Raw genomic sequence first — 20,413 nt, 5'->3', positions numbered from 1 at the left:
GATTAATCACAATTCATAGGATTGTCCATAGAATGAGGCATAATCCTCAGAAGTCAGGGTTAGAATGCCTCAATACCTATCCATTAAACAATGATTGAAAGAAAGCTTAGAATTATCTTTACAATGAAGCTTAATTCACTAGAATCTAGATAGAACACTTGAATACTAGTTCATAAAAAAGATAACAAGACCTAATCATGAGTCATAGGATTATCCTCAGAACAAGGCTTAATCCTCAATAGTTTAGATAGAACACCTAGATGCCTATCCATCAAGCTATGACTAGAATTATTATGAGTTTTATTAGTTGATAAATAAGTAAGATTGTATAGTATATGATGCCATATATAGGGAAGACATATGCCATTAGCAATTAGGAAATTCTATTTAGATGAAGTTGAAGCCAATTTTGAAAAATTCAATGATGTAATCATCCTAACCCCTTGAGAGAAAAATCAAAAGATGACACACCAGAATAGTGATATAGAACAATAGATTGGAAGATGCTAAAGTGATTAAGATTTAGAAGAATGTAGAATATATTTGAATAGCATGAAGAGAATTTGGAGTTAATTTAGAGTGATTTCGAGGTCTAGTTGACCAAGTTTGACCAAGTTTGAAAATTTTGACCAAGTTTGACCAAGTTTGACCATATTTGAGTAGGGTTGACTTGTGATGAAAAAGTTGAGACTTTTGAGAAAATGTTGATACATTGATGTCTTGAGATTCATAAAGTATCAGAAAGATAGATTGCACAAGCGTTCGATCTTGTCGACCCAAATTTTTAAAATGCAATTTTAAGCTATTTAAGTGTATCAAATTTTAATTTTAATCCCATAAATGAGTTCAAAGTGGTGAAATTAGCAAAGGGGGTGATTAATTGATCACTTGTGTAGATAAGATGACAATGTGATGCATTGAAGAAATCAACAACCTCTCAAGTTGAAGGATATAAGTAAAGAAGTAACTAAAATCATGCCCTAATACAATTCGAGTATGAAATGCAATCTTATGCTAGATGCAATTCCTAGGACTAGTTACTGAACTCATAAGATAGTCATCATCATAGATCTTTTTGTTTAGACTTTCAAATGTCATACAATTCTCACTAAAATTGTAATAATGAGAATATGAATACGATGAGTATCTTAGTTTTGTTAGGATTAGATGTAAGCATTAAGGCATAAGAAGCTAGAATGACCAACACATCTATTCCTAAGTAGGAGATAATTTCCACAGCTAGTCAAATTGTGATATGAATATCAAGATTTAACTGTGTGATTTTGAGTCAAACTTGATGACCCATGTTTCATGAGTAGTGATTCAACATGAATCCATCTCTCATGAGAATAAATGGAACACTTAGCACTCATTGGATCTAGGTGATACTCACAGGGGTGAAGCACCGAGACTTCTCAAGAGGTCAGGCTGGAGTAGTACTGGGATGGGTGACCTCTCGGGAAGTCCTGGTGCTTCACCCCTATCAGCATCACCTAGATCTAATGAGTGCTAAGTGTTCCATTTATTCTCATGAGAGATGGATTCATGTTGAATCACTACTCATGAGACATGGGTCATCGAGTTTGACTCAAAATCACACAGTTAAATCTTGATATTCATATCACATCTATTCCTTTTAATGTAGTAAACAAACATAAGCATCAGAGTATAAATTCTAGGATGACTAAAATGTTTCTTGTGTACAAACAAACTAGACACATGAGAGACCCCTCTCATGCTAATTAATCAATAAGTATTCTATCTAAAATGACCCTTGCATTTGTTACTTGAGACATAAATGCACCAAGTATACTCATAGTGACCCATACTTTCACTTAATAGGATGAGTATTCATATTATACTATAGCACATAGAATTCACTCGAATAGTCAAGGAGAAGAACCAATTTCACTAAAGTATTTATATAAAATGAGTCAAGGTACACATGGCCATCCAATACAATATAGAGGCTCTTATAGTGGACAACCCTTTTATATGTACCCTTCAAATCATTGGGAATAACACATCAAGCTGAAAATAAATAAAAGGTCATGCCCCCAATCCTTGCTTCCCTAGTCAAAATAGACATCCTCAAGTTTCTCAAAGGGGAATGAAAAAGAGAAAGCAAAACACACAAAGAAAATCTCATCATAGCTCAACAAATTTAGCATTTTGTTTTTGATCCAGTTTCAGTTTCAATGGATTGATGTCAAATGTTGATGTTTATAAACATACATGTAAGAAATCTCTTTAGTAGTAGGATGACAATAGACAGACTCAGTTAGCGGAACTAGTGATTGACATCATATAGGAATCTTTGTTGAGAAGAATCTTAGTAGGAAACAAAGTAACAGTAGATAGACATAGTTAGGATAATTGGTGACTAACATGAAAGAGATCTTCTTCAAGAGGAAACTTAGTAGTAACATAAGCAAGAGTAGACAGAAACAACTAGAACAACTAGTGACTGATGTGAAAGAGATCTTCTTCAAGAGGAATCTTAGTAGTAAACTAAGGAATAATAAACAAACATAGCTAGAACAATTGGTGACTGATACGAAAGAGATATTCTTTGAGAGGAATCTTAGTAGTAAAGTAAGTGACAGTAGATAGACACAACTAGAATAACTGGTGACTAACACTTAAGATATTCTCTAAGAAACCATAGGGTGTTTCCTCCTAGAATTGTGACTGGATTCAATCCATGCAGATATTAAGAAAAGTCCTGAATGTAGCTGAGAGCATATACATGAGCAAAAATAACAACTAAAGCATGAAAGCAACTCTACAATAGCCAGAAGATGTATTGTATGGTGTAAAATTTGAGAGGTGCATGTTTACCAGGTTTTCACCTTCTTGGTAGAGATTCTATTTTTTTACAACCACAATGCCTTTTAATAGATTTTCATCAATGGCGCTTTTTCTTTCTTTTCATATTTTTTGTATTTTTGATTTTTTTTTGGCATTAACAAGACACGTATTGCTAGGTTTTCACTAGGATAATTAATTTTTTTCAAGAGTTTTTGCAATTTTTAGACTTTTTTTTAGGACATTTAGATATCTACAAATAGCTTAAAAAATACATCATCTTTATAAACTTTTCAGATGTAGTGTGTTAATATGTTCTTTGAGGAATTCTCCTTCAATAGTTGAGAGTTGATAAACACTAGATCCAAATACTATAGTAACTATGTATAGACCAATCCAATTAGGTTCAAACTTCCAATTTTGTATCTGTTGTTGTTGATTCTTAGATTTTTCCCTTAGGATGAGGTCACCCACTTGGAAGTCATGTGGTTCAACTTTCTTATTGTAGCTTTTTGACATTCACTTTTGATAAGCTCATAGATGATCGAATGTCACTTGCCAACATCCATCTAGTAGTTCTAGCTCTTCTAGCCCAGATATTCTGTAGTCATCATCAATGATGAGACCTTTTAGCAAAATTCACAAAGTAGGGATCTCAACCTCAATAGTAATCACAACATCTTCTCCATATACCAAAGCAAAGGGCATTGTTCCCAAAGGAGTTCTAATAATTGCTCCATAAGCCCATAGAGTTGTATTGATTTGAAGGAGCCAATCCCTTCTATATTTTTTGATCATGTGATGTAGGATCTTGAGAATATCCTTATTGGATGCTTCTAATTGTCTATTACCCTATGGGTAGTAGATGGAAGATCAATGCTGAATTATTTTGAACTTTGAATACAACTCTTTGAGATCCTTATTTTTTAACTTTCCTCCATTGTTAGTAATGATGGAGGATGGTACACCATACTTGTAGATGATGTAGTTGAGAATGAATAGAGCCAAACATTTTCTATTAGCCTTAGAAAGAGGGATTGCTTCTACCCATTTTATAAAGTAGTCTATAGTTGTGATGATGAACTTGTGTCCATTCAAAGAAGATGGATCAATCTGGACCACTAGATCAAAGACCCATTATTGGAATGGCCAAAGCATGATGAAGGGAATTAGCTCCATAGCTAGAGCATGAATCAGATTTCCATGGAGTTGGCATTGCTTGCAAGACTTGGGCAAATTTTGTTGCCTCTTTCTCCATTTTTCGCCAATAGTAACCAACTGTTTTAAGTTTGTGAGCCAGTCTCAAGCTATTTGAGTGTGATCCACAAATGCCTTTGCATACCTCTATTAATGCACATTTCAAATCATCAAGTTCTAGACACCTAAGGAATGTACCATTAAGACTTTTCCTAAACAAGTCATTATCAATGATGACATACAATGAAACATTTTGGATAATGCGCCATTTTTTAATTCTAGTTTAGATTGTCTGAAATAATCTAGTCATTTAAGTAAGAGTAGATATGATGGTAGCGAGATGGTAGTAGGGTAGGGTAACGTCTCCACCAAGAACTCATGTTAAAAGTCATTTTGTGACATTTGTAGCATGGAAGTGAGAGTGACCATTACATTAACCACCTTTTTATCTACCTAAGGAATTTGTTGGAAAGTGACATGTACAAAGTACTTTTTCAAATCATTAACTGCTCTTTTGTAAGGTATCATTTGTCTAATAAATATCATTGAATTTATTTATTGCTAACTATGAGTCACCAAAGATATTTAGTTCATCTAACCTCCATTCAACTACAATTTTCATGTCATTGATTAAGGCTTCATATTTTGTAATATTGTTTGTACAAGAAAAAAAATCTTGTATGCCTTAGGTAAAGAATATTTTTGTGGTGTTATAAATAGAAGTCTAGCACCAGATCCTTGTTGTGTGAAGGATCCATAGAAGAACATCACCCATGTTTGGTGTGTTAGTAATATAATAGATTCATTGGGAAATTCAATATCTAGTGGTTGGTGACTTTGCATTGGTGCCTTTTATAGTTGATTAGTGATTTCCTACCCTTTGATAGATTTCCTTTTGACATATTCAATGTCAAACTCACTTTGGATCATAACCCATTTAGCTATCCTTCTTGTCATAATAGCCTTTCTAAGAAAATACTTTAATGGATCAATCTTTTGAATCAGTCATGTAGTATGACTGAGCATGTACTGTCTCAACTTTTGGGAAGTGAAAAAAACTACCAAGAAGACTTTCTCAATAATGTTGTAGTTCATCTCATAGGAGATCAATACATAACTGAGATAGTAAATAGCTCATTCCTTATTGTTGTTATTTTCTTAAGCTAGCAATATACCTAGAGATGATTCTATTGAAGAGATGTACAAAATGAGAGGCTTCCCATGAATAGGAGGCATCAATAATGGTGGATTAGCAAGATAATACTTGGTCTATGCCAAGCCTTGATCACAGTCAGTGTTCCTATCATATTTCACACCTTTATGTAAAGTTTTAGTGAAAGGTTGTGATTTATCTGCTAACTATGATATGAATTTGCAAATAGATTGAAGTTTTCCTTGTAGCCCTCTCATTTGACTAATGTTGCAAGGTGGAGGCATTTCCATTATAGCATGAATCTTTTCTAGGTCCACTTCGATTCCTTTTACAATCTTAATTTAATCAAGTAATTTCCTTGATGTGACACCAAAGGCACATTTCCTAGGATTTAACCTGAGACTAAATTTCTCCATATGATATAGGATAGATCCCAAATATTGAAGATGAGTGTTTTGCTGAAAACTCTTGACCAAGGTACCATCAACATAATCTTTCATTGTTCAATGCATCATGTCATGGAATATTGTTGTAACTACACATTGATAGATGGCATTACATTCAAGTAAAAGGTACCCCATGCACAAGTGAAAATAATCTTCTCTTCATCTTCTGGAACAATTTTCATTTGATTATAACCTAAAATAATATCCATCAATGAGTACATTTCATATTCCACTATCATGTCCACTATCATATCAATGTTGGGTAGTGGAAAGTCATCCTTGGGATATACTTTGTTTAAATATCAAAAATTAGTAAAAGCTTTAATAGACTTATCATGTTTAGAGACTAGAAATATGTTTAAGATCCATTCAAGATATTTTCTAGTTAAACTTTAACAAGTAGTGCCACATGAGGGTGCATCTTCCTAATTTTTTGTTTGATGGGTTTCACCCCTAGTGTGATAGCCAAATTCTATATTATAAGATCAAGATCCAAGCCTAGCATATCTGAGTAAGTCCATGCAAAGTTGATCTTTTCTTGGAAGAAAGCCACAAATATTAGAGTATTCCTCAGTTCCTGGATTGATTGATTGCATTGGCTCTATCAAAAATGATGATCTCTCCTAAAGTGACATAGAAGTGCATCAAATATCTCATCCTTAGGCACCTCAGAGAGGTCTTCAACTTTGGACACATCTTTTGTTTTGATTATTTTTGGTTTCAATATTGCTACAATGTGGTTTTCACTATTAGAATGTCTATTCTTTTTTCTTTTAATTGTATGACTAAGATATTTGATACCAGCTTCAGTCATATTGACACTATGTTCACTAGTGGAAGACATTGCCAATTCAATAATGCATAGATAACACGCAAGATCATAGCCATTTTGGAACATGGGGGCATCATTAGATGTAGTATTGGAGTTCCAATCTATTAACTCAAGAAAAGTGAGTGAAAAAGAAGTGGAAAGTTTAATTGCATTTATAGTATAGTCATCAAATGTGTGGATAAGTAATTCAGGACCTAAAGTGGTTTTGTCCAAAGGTATAACATCAATTGAAGATACATCAACATTATTAGAATGAGACTTATTTGACCAAACTTCTAGATTGCTCTGCTATTTTGAGTTGTTTTCATATGTATGAACTTGGTCAACATCCTTATCAAAAGTTTACTCTCAGAGAGAATCAAATTCAAACTCTCAAGAATCAATGCTAAATGGAGTCAGATTGTATAATTCCCCAATAGTTATTGGTACCCATTCTCCACTTTCATTATCATCTTGATTTTCAAAAATCTATTCAACAATGATAGTATGACTAGACTCGCCCTATTCCTATGTAATTTTGGGAGTATCAATAGTATCCTCAAAGGAATCACTATTAGCTTCATAATACTAACACGTGGTAAAAAGTCATCTAATTTAACAAAGAATGTAGCAAGATCCAACTGAATAGGATACACAAAGGTATCCTGATCATCAAAACTTTTTGCTTGGTTGTCAAACTTAGTTTGTGACTCATATTTAGATGAACTATCAGATTTTGGTATAAATTTATTGATCCCTAGATGAAGGGGAACTTTCTTAAAGCCTAGACCTATTGTGTCAAAGGCCTTCTAGAAATTTCTCTACTTGGATCAGTCAACCATTTTTTGTTACATCCTATAGGACCATTTCCTTTATAGCCAAGATGTTTTAGTAGTTTAAGACCCAGTCCATACTTTTTAGGAGTTATCTCATGAGACTAGTTTGTGAGATCAACTAGCACTTCTACTTTGTATAACCAATAAATGATGGTTATGTTTTAATCTTTACCTTCTAGAGGTACAATGACCTTTATACAAGCATCATTTAATATAGTCTTGGCGATATCACATAAGGTCTCTTTGCTTAAGATGGTCTCCCATAATGATTGGGAGATTCAAGAAGAGATGTCAAAGAAAAAACTAGTTGAATGTGATATTCACCCATTCTAGTCTCTATTAACTTGAGAGTATATTCTATTTATTTGAGCAAAATTGAGCATGTTACATGTGTAACTGGTATTAGCAGATATAGTAACTTCTAATCCTTGGAATGGAAACTTGACGCATTGATAGTATGTTGAAGGTACTTCTTACATTTCATGAATCCATGATCTTCCTAATAGTATGTTGTATGCTAAAGGAATATCAAGGACTTGCTAGATAAAATCTCTTTCTATAAGACTAGCTTGAAGAGGCAACACAATAAGGCCTAGGGATTTGCATTTTACTTCATCATACACTTTGATCATTATCCAATTATTTGAGAAAATTAGTAGAACATATATTAAGACTAACTCCATTGTCTATGAGAACACGATAGACACATTTCTGATGTATCATGACTTCAATATGATATGGTTGATTATGAGGATGAATCAAAGAATTATTGTCCTCTTCAAAAAAGGAAAAATAATGAGGTGAGGTAAAGTGATCTACCATGGATTGAAACCTATCAAGATCAAGATCTTGAGGTATGCTAGCCTAAATGAGGACTTTGTCAAGAATCTTCCTATTAGTAGGTGATATTTTAATTAGTTCAAAGATAGTTATTTGAGCATTCATTCACTGCAATTGTTCAAGGATTCTATAGCTTGCAACTATGGAGGATGTTGTAACTTTTTTTCTTTTTTTTGGATGGATCAGCAATAGGTTTGACTTTATGTTTATCTACCTTATGAGTAGAAGATGCAGGGCCTTTTAGTACTATCTTAGCACAAGAATGTGTAACAACATTGGCATAGAAATGTGACTATTCATGATCAAATGTAAGAGATGTGGCAACTCATAAGACAAATGGAGTCTTAGGTTTCATATTGTCATTTTTTATTTTAATTGTGTTAACATCACAATTCTCAAAGTTTAAAGGTTCAACCATGTTAATTACATTATCATCATTGGTATGTGTATAGTTTGTTGGAAACTTACAATTGGAACAATTTTTTTTTTTTTTTTCATTTATATCAAATCTATGGATGAGACATATTGCTACCTAATCTAAATGACATATCTATTTGATTAATGAAGAGGATTTGAGAGTTACTCATAACTATAGCACCTAGAGGAAATGTTGAAGTTATGAAATGGAAGTTACAATGGACATTTATTATATAGACTTTGATAAAGAAAAGTAAATTTTTATGTTGAGGAAGCTAGGTCTAGCTGAGAAAAAGAGTAAAATACTAAGGAGTGCCAAGTAATGCTAGTGTTAACCGAGCCATAGTTTGTGCCAAGAAAATCTAGTGTTGAACAAACATTAGCATCAAATGAGAAAGTTAGTTGATGCTGAGCTAGAAATCTTTTCAATGACTTAGTATTTCATTATTGACTAAGTGTCATAATTCAGTGATTTCTAAGTGATAGTAAAAGATCAAATTTAAAGAAATCATAAGACCAAACCGACTTAGTTGATTTATTAGATGAAATCCTTTTAATTGAGGTTGACCTAATAGTCATTTGAAGACTTAATAGTCTATGTAAATTCTTTAACTAGGTGACATTCTAAATGGAATGATAAAATTCCTCTTACAAGGCCACCTCTAACAGGGTGACTAAATGCTCTAACCAGGTCACATTTAACAATGTGTATGTTGGCAGTATGATTAGATATACATTTGATGTATTGTCATTTATGGAACATGTATTTAGTATTTTATTTATGCAATCATAGATAGAAAATTTTCTAAGTGTTAGACATATTATAGTATTATAGAGATAGATAAAATGTGCACAGTCATCACAATTGAGTTAGGACATGTATAGTTGAGGATTGATAGATGACAATGTGGTGATGATTTATGTTAGCATGCAGAGTTGTATGGATGATACAACTCAACTTAGAGTTGATTTATGAGTGGAAGCACAAACCTGTATCACCTTTGCTAATATCCATAGGGGTTCCATCCAAAATGATTTCGGCCATAATGGTTTCGATTGTAATGTTTTCAGCTGTACAGATGTGGCACTTTTCAGTGTCGATGTGGCAATGGGGTTTCTGGCCAAAACCCTTTCAGTTGGAAGGGTTTCAGTAGTAACCCCTTTGGTTTTATAAATAACCAAAAATTTCTCTCGGCAGTCATTTTCACTATTCATTTCACTGTAGTGGCTACCAGGCAGTTAGAGTGTTTTGGCCATAATAGGTAGGTGAATTTTTTATTTTAAAAAATGTTTTTTAGTTATTACATGGTAATATTAATTAAATGAATTGTTTTTAAGTGTTTTATTAATTAAATTAATTATATTTGAAGTGTTTTTTTTAGTAGTTGATAATAGGTTAGTTACATTTTAGAAAACATTAACATAGTAAACATTAACAACAAAACTATTAGTTACATTTTACAAAACATTAACAACAAACCTATTAGTCATCCCTGTTTGGCAAGAAACCCACTGGAAAGTCTCTTTTCCCGCCGATGACTACTAAGTCCTGCTGGGAGAAAGGTGAGTTTCAAGTTTTTATTCCAGACCCTTTAGTTGATTATTCTGTGTCTTCCATGGATTTCACCCTAGTGGGCAAATTTTTAGGCGCAAGACTAGATCTTGAATCTCTTAGAAAAATGGTTAAAAGGAAATGGGTTATTAGAGGAGAGGTAGATATTGCTCCCATGTTGAATGGATTATTTTCATTTATCTTCAACTGTAAAGAAGACATGGATAGGGTTCTTTATGGAGGACCATGGTCTTTTGGTAAAAGCTCTCTCACCATTAACAAATGGGAACCTAACATGGATCTTTCAGAATCTTTTTTCTTAACCACTCCCATCTGGGCCAAACTTCCTGGGATCCCTTTAGAATTTTGGCATGAAGACATTTTTAAATGTATTGCCAGTTCTTTTGGTGAACTTGTGGCATTATATAATGCTACAGCTTCTAGAACCAACTTCATTGTGCTAGACTTTTTGTTAAAGTGGTAGACCTGAATCATCTCCTAGCAAAGGTGGATCTAATTTCCAAGCTAGGTAAAAAAACTCAAGAAATATTTTTTGAAGATCTACCTAATTCCTACTATGCTTGGGGCATTTGGTTAAAAACTATCCTTCCAAAAGTCAAAATTAGTCTAGTAGTGGTTTGGATGGGAAAAAGAACAAGGTTCAACAAAAGAAAGTATGGAAACCCAAAGAAGGCCATCGCCAAGAACAAAAGATTAATGAAGAACTTCAAGCTCCACAGGTTGAGGTAGATAAAGAGCCTACTTCTAAGGAAGCTAACTCTGAGAAAGAAGGTCTTGGTTTACATTCTGAAACCAATTTACCTGAACAAAGATTAGAAGATCAGGCAGATTCATCAAAACAAATCATTATTTATCAGAGGATAGAAGAATAATGGAGAGATTTTGATGACAAAATTGTGCTTGAGGAAGGTGAAATCTTGGCTGATACCAAAAATTTACCTGAGGAGGGAGATCCTCTTTTGTCTAAGTCTAGGGAGATCCAAGTGCTATCCTAGGTTGATAATGATCTTTCTATGGATGAGCCTCCTCCCCTAGATGATGTGAAAGAAAATGGCTCAATTCATAAACCAAACCAAAGAAAAAGGGCTGAAAAAAAAACAATACTAAGGGGGTAGAGACTAGAAGCAACAAAATCGATTAGCATATCAAGGTGAAACCTCTTGCTTCTAATCCAAATAAAACTAGGAAAAGAGTAGAACAACACTCTAAGGTGAAATTAGATGTTGGTTCCCCGGACAAACCTGGAAGAAGATCTACTAAGAAAACTAGAGAGTTAGAAAGTATGCAGAATATTGCTGACAGTAGGTAGGCAACTATTTTGGATTTCACCCCTAAAAAATAGATATGAAGATCATAACTTGGAATATTAGGGGGTTGAACAATACTCATAAATTGGACATTGTTAGGAATTTTGTTAGAGAACAAAAGCCTAATTTCCTCCTGCTTCAAGAAACTAAGATGAATAAAGAGAAAGCAAAACAAATTAAAGCTTTTAAAAATTATTCAATAAATGCCAGCAGTTCAAAAGGGACATCAGGGGGAACTTTGATGTTATGGAAGAAGAACTATTTCTCTGGAACAATTTTGATTACTAGTAAACATCTTATGATAGCCAAAATTACTAGTATAGACTAGAAGGAGGGTTGGTATATTGTGAATATTTATGCTCCAAACATAAAGCATCTAAGGAAAAAGGTCTGGGATTCTATTTCTAATTTTAAAAGTAAAGACTATTTTGGACGATGGATTATAATGGGATATTTTAATGTCCCTCTTTATGATCATGAGAAAATGTGAGGCAATGCTACTCAGTTGGAAGGAAGATTGGATTTAATGGAATTTATAAATAAAGAGGGCTTAATGGATATGGACCTCCATGGAATTTAGTTCACTTGGAGTAACAAGAGTGTTGGTAATGAATGTATTTAGGCTAGGCTTGATCGTGCTCTTATTTCTCATGATTGGACTAAAGACTTCATTTGTAAGTTGGAAGCCTATTAGAAAATTAGATCGGATCATTTCCCCCTTATCTTCACTGTTGTGAAGATTAATCTTAAGAAGAATTTTCCTTTTAGATTTGAGAAGATGTGGCTGCAACACCCATAGTTTGAAAGTAAATTGAAAGAATGGTGGAATATTGATTTTGAAGGCACTGGCCTCTTTAGAGTTGCTTCCAAGCTTAAAAATGTTAAAAGGGAAGTCAAAAGATGGAACAAGAACAGCTTTGGGAACATTTTTGAGAAAAAAATAGTTGTTAAGGAGGATATTCTAAAAATTCAGGAAAAAATCCAAAAGGAAGGATATACTTCTGACCTCCTCCTTGAAGAAAATGAAAAGCTTGCTCAATACCATGACATCACCACTAAAGAAGAAATCTACTGGAGATAAAGATCAGGGTTGATATGGTTGAGGGAATGACATAAAAATAAAAAGTTTTTCCATCTCTCCACTCTGAAGCATAGGGCAAAAACTCACATATCATACCTAAAAAAGGGAGATGTGAAGATTTTTGAGGACAAGGCCATCATGGATGAGATGGTGACTTTTTTATCTTCTCTAATGATGGCTGATCCCAACATCAATTTGGATAGTCAGGCTGAATTCCATAGAGTGATTCCTTCACTGGTTTCAAAGGAATAGAATAAAATGTTATGTTCAATTCCTAAGGATGATGAGATCTTCAAAGCTATTTTCTCTCTAGGAGGAGATAAAGCTCCTGGTCTTGATGGTTTCCCCATGTTTTTCTTTCAAAATCTTTGGAAAGTTGTGGGTAAAGATGTTTGTGATGTTGTTAAGGAATTCTATGGGGCAAAACAGATGCTTAAGGAAGTCAATTCCACCTTTCTGTGCCTTATTCCTAAGAAAATTGGTGCTGACTCTCCAGATCAGTTTAGACCGACCAGCCTCTGTAATTCTTTCTAAAAAATTATTTCCAAAGTTCTCACCTCTAGACTTATTTAGGTGATCCCATTGATTATTTTTGATCAACATAATGGATTTGTCCCAGGTAGACAAATCCTTAATTCTATCATCTCTACTCATGAGAATATTCATTCCTTGTCTTGTTCTAACAATTAGGGTTTCATTATGAAAGTGGACATCACAAAAGCCTATGATAGAGTTGATTGGTCTTTCCTCTGTAATGATAACTAATTTCTACCTCTTCTATCATTGTCTTGGTTAATGGTAGCTCCTCTCATTTCTTTTTTCCCTCTCGAGGGCTGAGACAAGGTGATCCTTTATCCCCCATCCTTTTTGTTATTATGGCTGATTGCTTTGGGAGATTTATTGGGGACTTGGTCCAAAGAGGTTTGATTAAGGGCTCACAACCATCTTCCCATCCTTTAATTTGTTCTCATGGACAATTTGTTGATGATACCATCATCATGGGTAAGGCTGAAGTGAAGGAAGCCAAAATTTTAAAGCAAGCTATTAACTTATATTCTTCTACATTAGGACAATTGGTTAACTAGAATAAAAGTGTTGTGTTCTTTATTAACACCCCTATCCAAAAACAAATTAAAATTGCTAAAATCTTGGGATGTTCTATAGGATCTCTCCCATCCTCTTACTTGGGGCTTCCCCTAGGCTTGAAGGTCCCTGATGCTTTCTGGGAAGATCTTATAAACAAATTCAGAAAGAAATTGGTAGGATGGAAAGGAATTCTTTTAAGTTAGGCTGGTAAGTTAACTCTTCTCAAGGCTTGTCTCCAAAGCATACCTACTTATGCTCTAAGTCTTTTCAGAATTCCTTTTAAATTTGCTAAGTCAATAGATAAAATTCAAAGAAATTTTGTATGGACTAGCTTTGAGGAAAAAAGGAGAATGTCTTTAATTGCTTTGGATCAAGTTTGTAAACTCCACAATGAAGGGGGATTTGGAATCTGGAAAATTAGAAGTATGAATACAACCTTTTTAGCCAAACAGGGGTGGAGAGTTTACCATGACAACAAAGAGTGGAGTACCATATGGAAACATAAGTACCTCTTCAATGCTAAATCCCTTCCTGATTTCTTTGCCTCTCTTGATGTTATTCATTCTTCCTCCACATGGGGAGTTGTTTAGGGGACCAAGAAAACTTTAGAAAAAGGATGATCCTAGAAAATTGGTAATGGGCTAAAGGTGAAATTCTAGGAGGATATCTGGCTTAAGGACCATCCCTTGATTGGAGACTTTCATGACAAGGCTTTAGTTGACAGATGCAAGAAAAGATTTGGCTCTCTAGTAAGTCATTATTGGCAGAATGATTCATGGGTGATTTTAATTGATGTTGATCAAGGTTTCAGTAATATCCAACTATCCCTAAATGCTATCTCTCTTTACCCTTATCTTGAGGATGAGATTATCTGGCATGCTGATCCTAGTGGTCAATTTAAAGTCTCTTCTATCTTTGCTTTAAAGGATAAGGGTAATCAACCTTTCTGGTCACATGCTTGGATTAAGGGTCTCATATCAAAATTAACATATTCTTTTGGATTCTTCTCCAAAAAAAATTTTGACCCTTGAGAACTTGCAAAAAAGAGGTATAAATGTGGTTAATAGGTGTACTTTATGTAGAAATGGACTTGAAGATAGAGATCATATGTTTTTGAGTTTCTCTTATACCCAGGAAGTCTAGACTGAGATTTTGAATTTGTGGGGCATGACATGGGTCCATCAAAACAATGTGGATCTTTCTTTCAAAAGTTGGAGCTGCCCCTCAAAGGATCCTAATGCTCAATTTCTTTGGAAATTAACCCTCCCTCACCTTTGGTGGGGCATTTAGAAAGAAAGAAATAATAGAATATTCAAAAATAAAGATCTTCTAGGATGGGTGCTTGGTTAGAATATCATCAGAGCCTTCAAGGAGAATTTTAAATCCCAGAGGAAGTCTGGACAAACCTTCCAACTTGATAACCCTTTATGATCTCAAGGATCTTAGTTGAAAATTGATAATCCTAGATTGATCATAAAATGGTTTGTTCCCCCTAATGGATGGATCAAAGGGAACTTTGATGGAGCTGCTAAGGGAAACTCAGGAAGAGTAGGATGTGGAGGTGTACTTAGAGATCATGTGGGAAATGTTATTGATGCTATAGCAATCCCCATTGGTCACTTGAATAGCCATATAGCTGAAGCTACTACAACCCTCTATACCATTAAATTAGCTATTGATTTGGGGTATTCCAAATTATGGTTCAAAGGTGATTCTCTGAATATTATTAATACCCTAAATAATAAAAATTCTATCTCATGGTCTATAGAGGCTATGGTTATGTAAATCAAAACCTTATTTCAAAAATTTGAAAAAGTGGCAATTTCCCATACATATAGAGAAGCCAATGGGGCCATTGACTAGATAGCCAATCATGCAGTTCAAACGGGGCATAAGGTGAGGTGGCTTGATGAATTAAACAAGCACGTGGATCTTAAAGAGATTATTAATTATGATGCTATTCATTCCAAAGTGGGAAAGATTCACTTGGATTAGAAATTTAATGATTTGGGGGAGTGGCCTTACGACTGTCAGATTACCTTCCTCGAGGAGGTACATTCATGTGAATGTTATGTGCTCTTTGCATGTATCATCAAAAAGGTGACCTCGATTTTGAGTTACAAAAAAATGGTCTCATTTCAACCTCTCTGCTATTGGTATCTGGGCGTCTCCGATTTTTTGTTCACTTTGTAAAATGGGGGGTGAACCGAGGAAGTAGGAGCCCAAAAAATGTGATGATCGGAAGGCTAGACAGGATGTTTGGAAGATCCTTCAGAGATGGAAGGTGGTCAATTTTTTGGAGCATTTACATGGATTCAAACCCCATGTCACCACCACCTTTTTCAAAAATTGGGTTGATGAAAAAGTTACTCTCCATGGAGTCACTGTGAAGCTTACTGAGGAATTCATTTTTGAGGTTACTACGCTCCCCATGGAAGGTATTAAATTCTCAAAACAGACCAGCATTTCCAATGCGGCCTATAAAAAATTTTCGAAGAAGGATGCCGAGGAGAAGAAATTGGAGAAGAATGGAGACTTCTTTAATGTGCAAAAGATTAAAGATATTTGGCATGATGTGCTTGGCTATATCTGTGAGTATTTTATCCTTGATGGTAGGAATAAAAGAGTGCACAAATTCCACTTTGTCTTTCTTAACCATTTTAGGTATAAGGACAAAATTTCCTTCCCTTTCTATTTGCATTTCTTTTAGCTTCAAAGCTTGTATGCCCATAGAAAGAAAGAGTCACGACCCATCTTACATGAAGGTCTGATATTGCTCATAGAGGGTTTTTGTAAAAATAAATCCATTGCTTCATCTCCCTCCACTGGAAAACATAAGGATTCTAAGTCCATAAAATGTAAAATTGATGAGAATGTTAAAGAGAAAGATAAGGCAAAAATGAAACCCTCTAGCTCTCAAAGACAAATTGTTGAAGAGGATTCTGAGGCAGAGAGTACTAAAGGCTCATATAAGGATGTCCTAGAGGAAGAGGAAGGGATAGATGTTGGGGATTTTATCTCTAACTTGGAAGGTTATCTTGGAATGAAAGGCAAAAATGAGAAAGGGAAAAAGGAAGAAACAACTGAGGATAACTTGGAATAGAACAAGTTTGATAATGCGGGTACTCAGACTATGTTCGGTGGAGGTGATAAAGATAAGGATAATTTAATTGATGATCTAGCTATTATGAGTGAGGAGGAAAACATGGGGAAGTCTTCCACCCCTGCAAAGGAGACTAAGGGACAAGATAAGGAGGTCCCTAGTCAACATGACCCTGTGGAGACTGGAGAGGAGGAGCCGTTGGATGGGGAGGAACAAATTGATAAAGTTGTGTCCCTGCCACATGCCATTGCTGAAGATTTGGGTGACTCCCCGGAGAGGGAAAACAAGACTTCCTTCCTGCATTCTGCCAAATTTAAAGCTGATTCTTTCCTCCAAGTCGATTCTTGGATTTATAATGAAATAATGGGGTTGAAGAAGAAAGTTGAAACTTTGCAACATAACCAGGAGGCTGAATGGGCTATTATCAAACACTTGGAGGTACAAATGGGAGACATCCCAAAAAAACTTAAGGATTATGAGAAGAATCTTAGAATGCTTATCAAGGAAGGAAAGTGCAACAAATATGGAGCAAGTTACTTCAAGCATCTATGTTGCTGTGGTGAGCTTGGGCATGAAAAGAGCAAATGAAGGAACCTATCTTTGGAGGGTCCTAGCAAGAGGATAAGATAGAGTTGGAGGAAAAAAACCTTGATCGTTGCTACTTCTTCGGCTGCTAACTCCATCCAGGATACAACTATGATTGGTAAGGAGGCAGTTAAGATGATCACAAAACTGCAATAGTTTCTTTGGGTCTTCTTTTGTGGTTGGGTTCCTGTTCAGGTCCTTTTTGCTGGTTGTTACATCTAGTTCCTGTGTTTGGTCCTATTTTCTGGTTTTTATTTTAAAACTGTATTGGAGGTTCCAAGTCCTTGTAAAACCTGGATACTTTATTTGGACTATGTAAGTGGTTTTAGGTCCCTGTAAAACCTGATTTTGGTGCTGCTTCTAGTAGGTTTAAGGACTCTTTTCCTAATGGTTGTCTTGTTTTTTCCTTTTTGAGGATGTGAAAGGGTTAAAGGGTCCCTTCAAAACCTATTTTTACCGTAATCTAAAACAAATCTATTAGTTACATTTTAGAAAACATTAACATAGTAAACATTAACAACAAACCTATTAGTTACATTTTAGAAAACATTAACATAGTAAAGATTAATAGCTAACCTATTGGTTACATTTTACAAAACATTAACATAGTAAACAATAACAACAAACCTATTAGTTACATTTTACAAAACATTAACATAGTAAACCTATATGTCCTAAATAACATTACATTTTACAAACCTATTAGTTACATTTTAGAAAACATTAACATAGTAAACCTAGATGTACTAAATAACATACATACATATTTTTTATTCACATACATGAGCTAGATGTACTAAATAACATGTGCATATTTTTAGTTGCATTCAACTTTGTACATATTTATATACATACATGTTTTAAATTAAATTTAACTTTCAATTTTATATGTACTTATGTATGTTTATCTTAACTCTGCATTTATAGATATCTAGATCTTTGCATATATCATTATGGCATCTGGTACTGGTGGAGCACCTACATCCTTAGGGGAGGCTAGTGTTCATGGAGGGGGTTCTAGTGCTGATTCGGGCACAACACATAGAATGACATCATCTACTGAGGAGAGACAACATTTATTTATAGATACTATTGCTAGATTATCTCGTGCTCTTGAGTATCTTGATTCTACATTGTTAGCTTCTACCACTCTCCCTAATAGGGAGAAGGTTGTTTCTATTAGAGATGAGTTGTGCCAAATGATCAAGATGATCTCTTGATACAACCCAATTGATGATATTAGTATTGAGACATTTTACTCTTCCCTTTCTCACAATGCATTGGTACTATGAAGTATTCATAGATTGATGGTTAGATCTCCACTGCCATGGTGAAGACCATGTTTCCCTTTTAAATAGATAGGGCTAGGGTTAGAGGTTATTCAGTGATGAAGTGTACAGATCAGCTTGTTGCTCCATTTATATATCCTTGATGGTTAGTCACACATCACAAGTGGTCAATGAAGGATGAGTTTCCCCTTTATTTCTATTAACAATTGTTTGCAAAATTTCATTTCCATCATGATGTCGACTATACAAATTTTCTAGGTCATTTTGGAGAGGGCTGAGGCTGATTGTTAGAGAGATTTAGACCTGTGGACACCCCTACACCCATTAATAAATGGGCAATGGTGGGTCCAAACCTTTTGGTCATGTTGAGAGGTCCACAGATGACTACTATGGGTTTGAGTGTTCCTAATGATATAGTCAAGACTCAGATATATTCTAGTATTACCATAGTTGTCACATAGTTATAGGAGATATCTTTAGATAGATGTGGCAGATACATGTTACTATCTCATGGTCCCATTTTGTCAGGTGCATCCTTTAGCATAGGAGCTAATGATCTATACGAGATGGTAGATATACCATTGCCACTAGAGGTTTCAGCCATATTAGATGTGGATGCATTGCATTTTATGGCATCTTATTTAGCATATGATCATCTTGGATCATATCAGGCATTATTGACAGTCACAAGGATTCCTCTTCGTGAAATTGGTGGACACATCAACCATATTCTATCATGCACAACACAACCACAACCCTCATAGAGACAAGAGGATATCCCTATACATTCTACAACACCTACTCCTATAGAGGGCCATATAACTCCTTTGCCCACAACACCTGTACCTACACCTACTTGGGATCTTGTAGCACCTGCTCCTACTCCTGCACAACCTAACCTTAGAGCACCTACATTCTATGATTCAAAGATTACTCTATCACTACATGACTAAGATATCAATCAGATTGGTAGAGCATTGCATGATGCTATGGTAAAATTGTAAATTTATATATGTTTATATTTATTTATTACTATAATTTACACATACATATTCTTGAGTGGTTCAAATTAACTTGTGTACATGTACATGTGTGTTCTATAGGGTCTTAGTGATAGTCTGTTGCATTTTGGAGATCTTTAGACCCGGACAGATCCTCTGCAACATGAGTCACAAGTATGTTATGTATTTTTTATTATATATTTGATGGATATATACATACATATATATATATGTATATATATACATATAAATATATATGTATATATATATGCATATATATATACATATATATATATATATATGTATATATATGTGTGTGTGTGTGTGTATATATATATAGTACACATATGATATTTAATACATGCATGTATACACATGAATATGTATAATTTTATAATTTTACAAATTTCTCTCATTTGACACAGGGCATAGATCCAGATCATAGAGCCTTTTGGGGTCAAGGATTAGGAGGGGGATGTGATTGATGTTAGTTTACACATGTGTCTATTTCATTGATGTTGTCAAGATATTTTATATATATACATGTCATTTTAGATACTTTTATATCCAAAGATGTATGTTATCTCAGATACATATCTTATTTTATAGATACTTTTATATGGATATATATGTTATTTCAGATGCATATCTTATTTTAGATACTTTTATATAGATGTACATGTTATTTCAGATACATTTGATGCATGTGGTATTTTAGAGATATTTGATGTGGTATTTTCGAGACATTTTATATGGTATTTTGGATACATTTTACATGGGTATTTATACATTATTTCATAGATGTGTTATTTTACATAGATGTACATATTATGTTCATGTCTTATGTTCATGTTGAATGTATGTATGTTTTCAATATTTA

General features: G+C 34.3%; 1 pseudogene; it reads right to left on the bottom strand.

Moving 5' to 3' along the window:
* The window catches only part of LOC149547877 (methylthioribose-1-phosphate isomerase-like), a 47,952-nt pseudogene extending 38,399 nt beyond the window's left edge, over positions 1 to 9,553 (bottom strand).
* Between the last annotated feature and the right edge of the window lie 10,860 nt (positions 9,554 to 20,413).

The sequence above is a fragment of the Cupressus sempervirens genome, chromosome 7, assembly GCF_028749045.1.
Source record: "Cupressus sempervirens isolate cs-2001-9-10 chromosome 7, ASM2874904v1, whole genome shotgun sequence".
Classification (NCBI taxonomy): Eukaryota; Viridiplantae; Streptophyta; class Pinopsida; order Cupressales; family Cupressaceae; genus Cupressus; species Cupressus sempervirens.
This window is presented reverse-complemented; position numbering and strand designations above follow the sequence as displayed.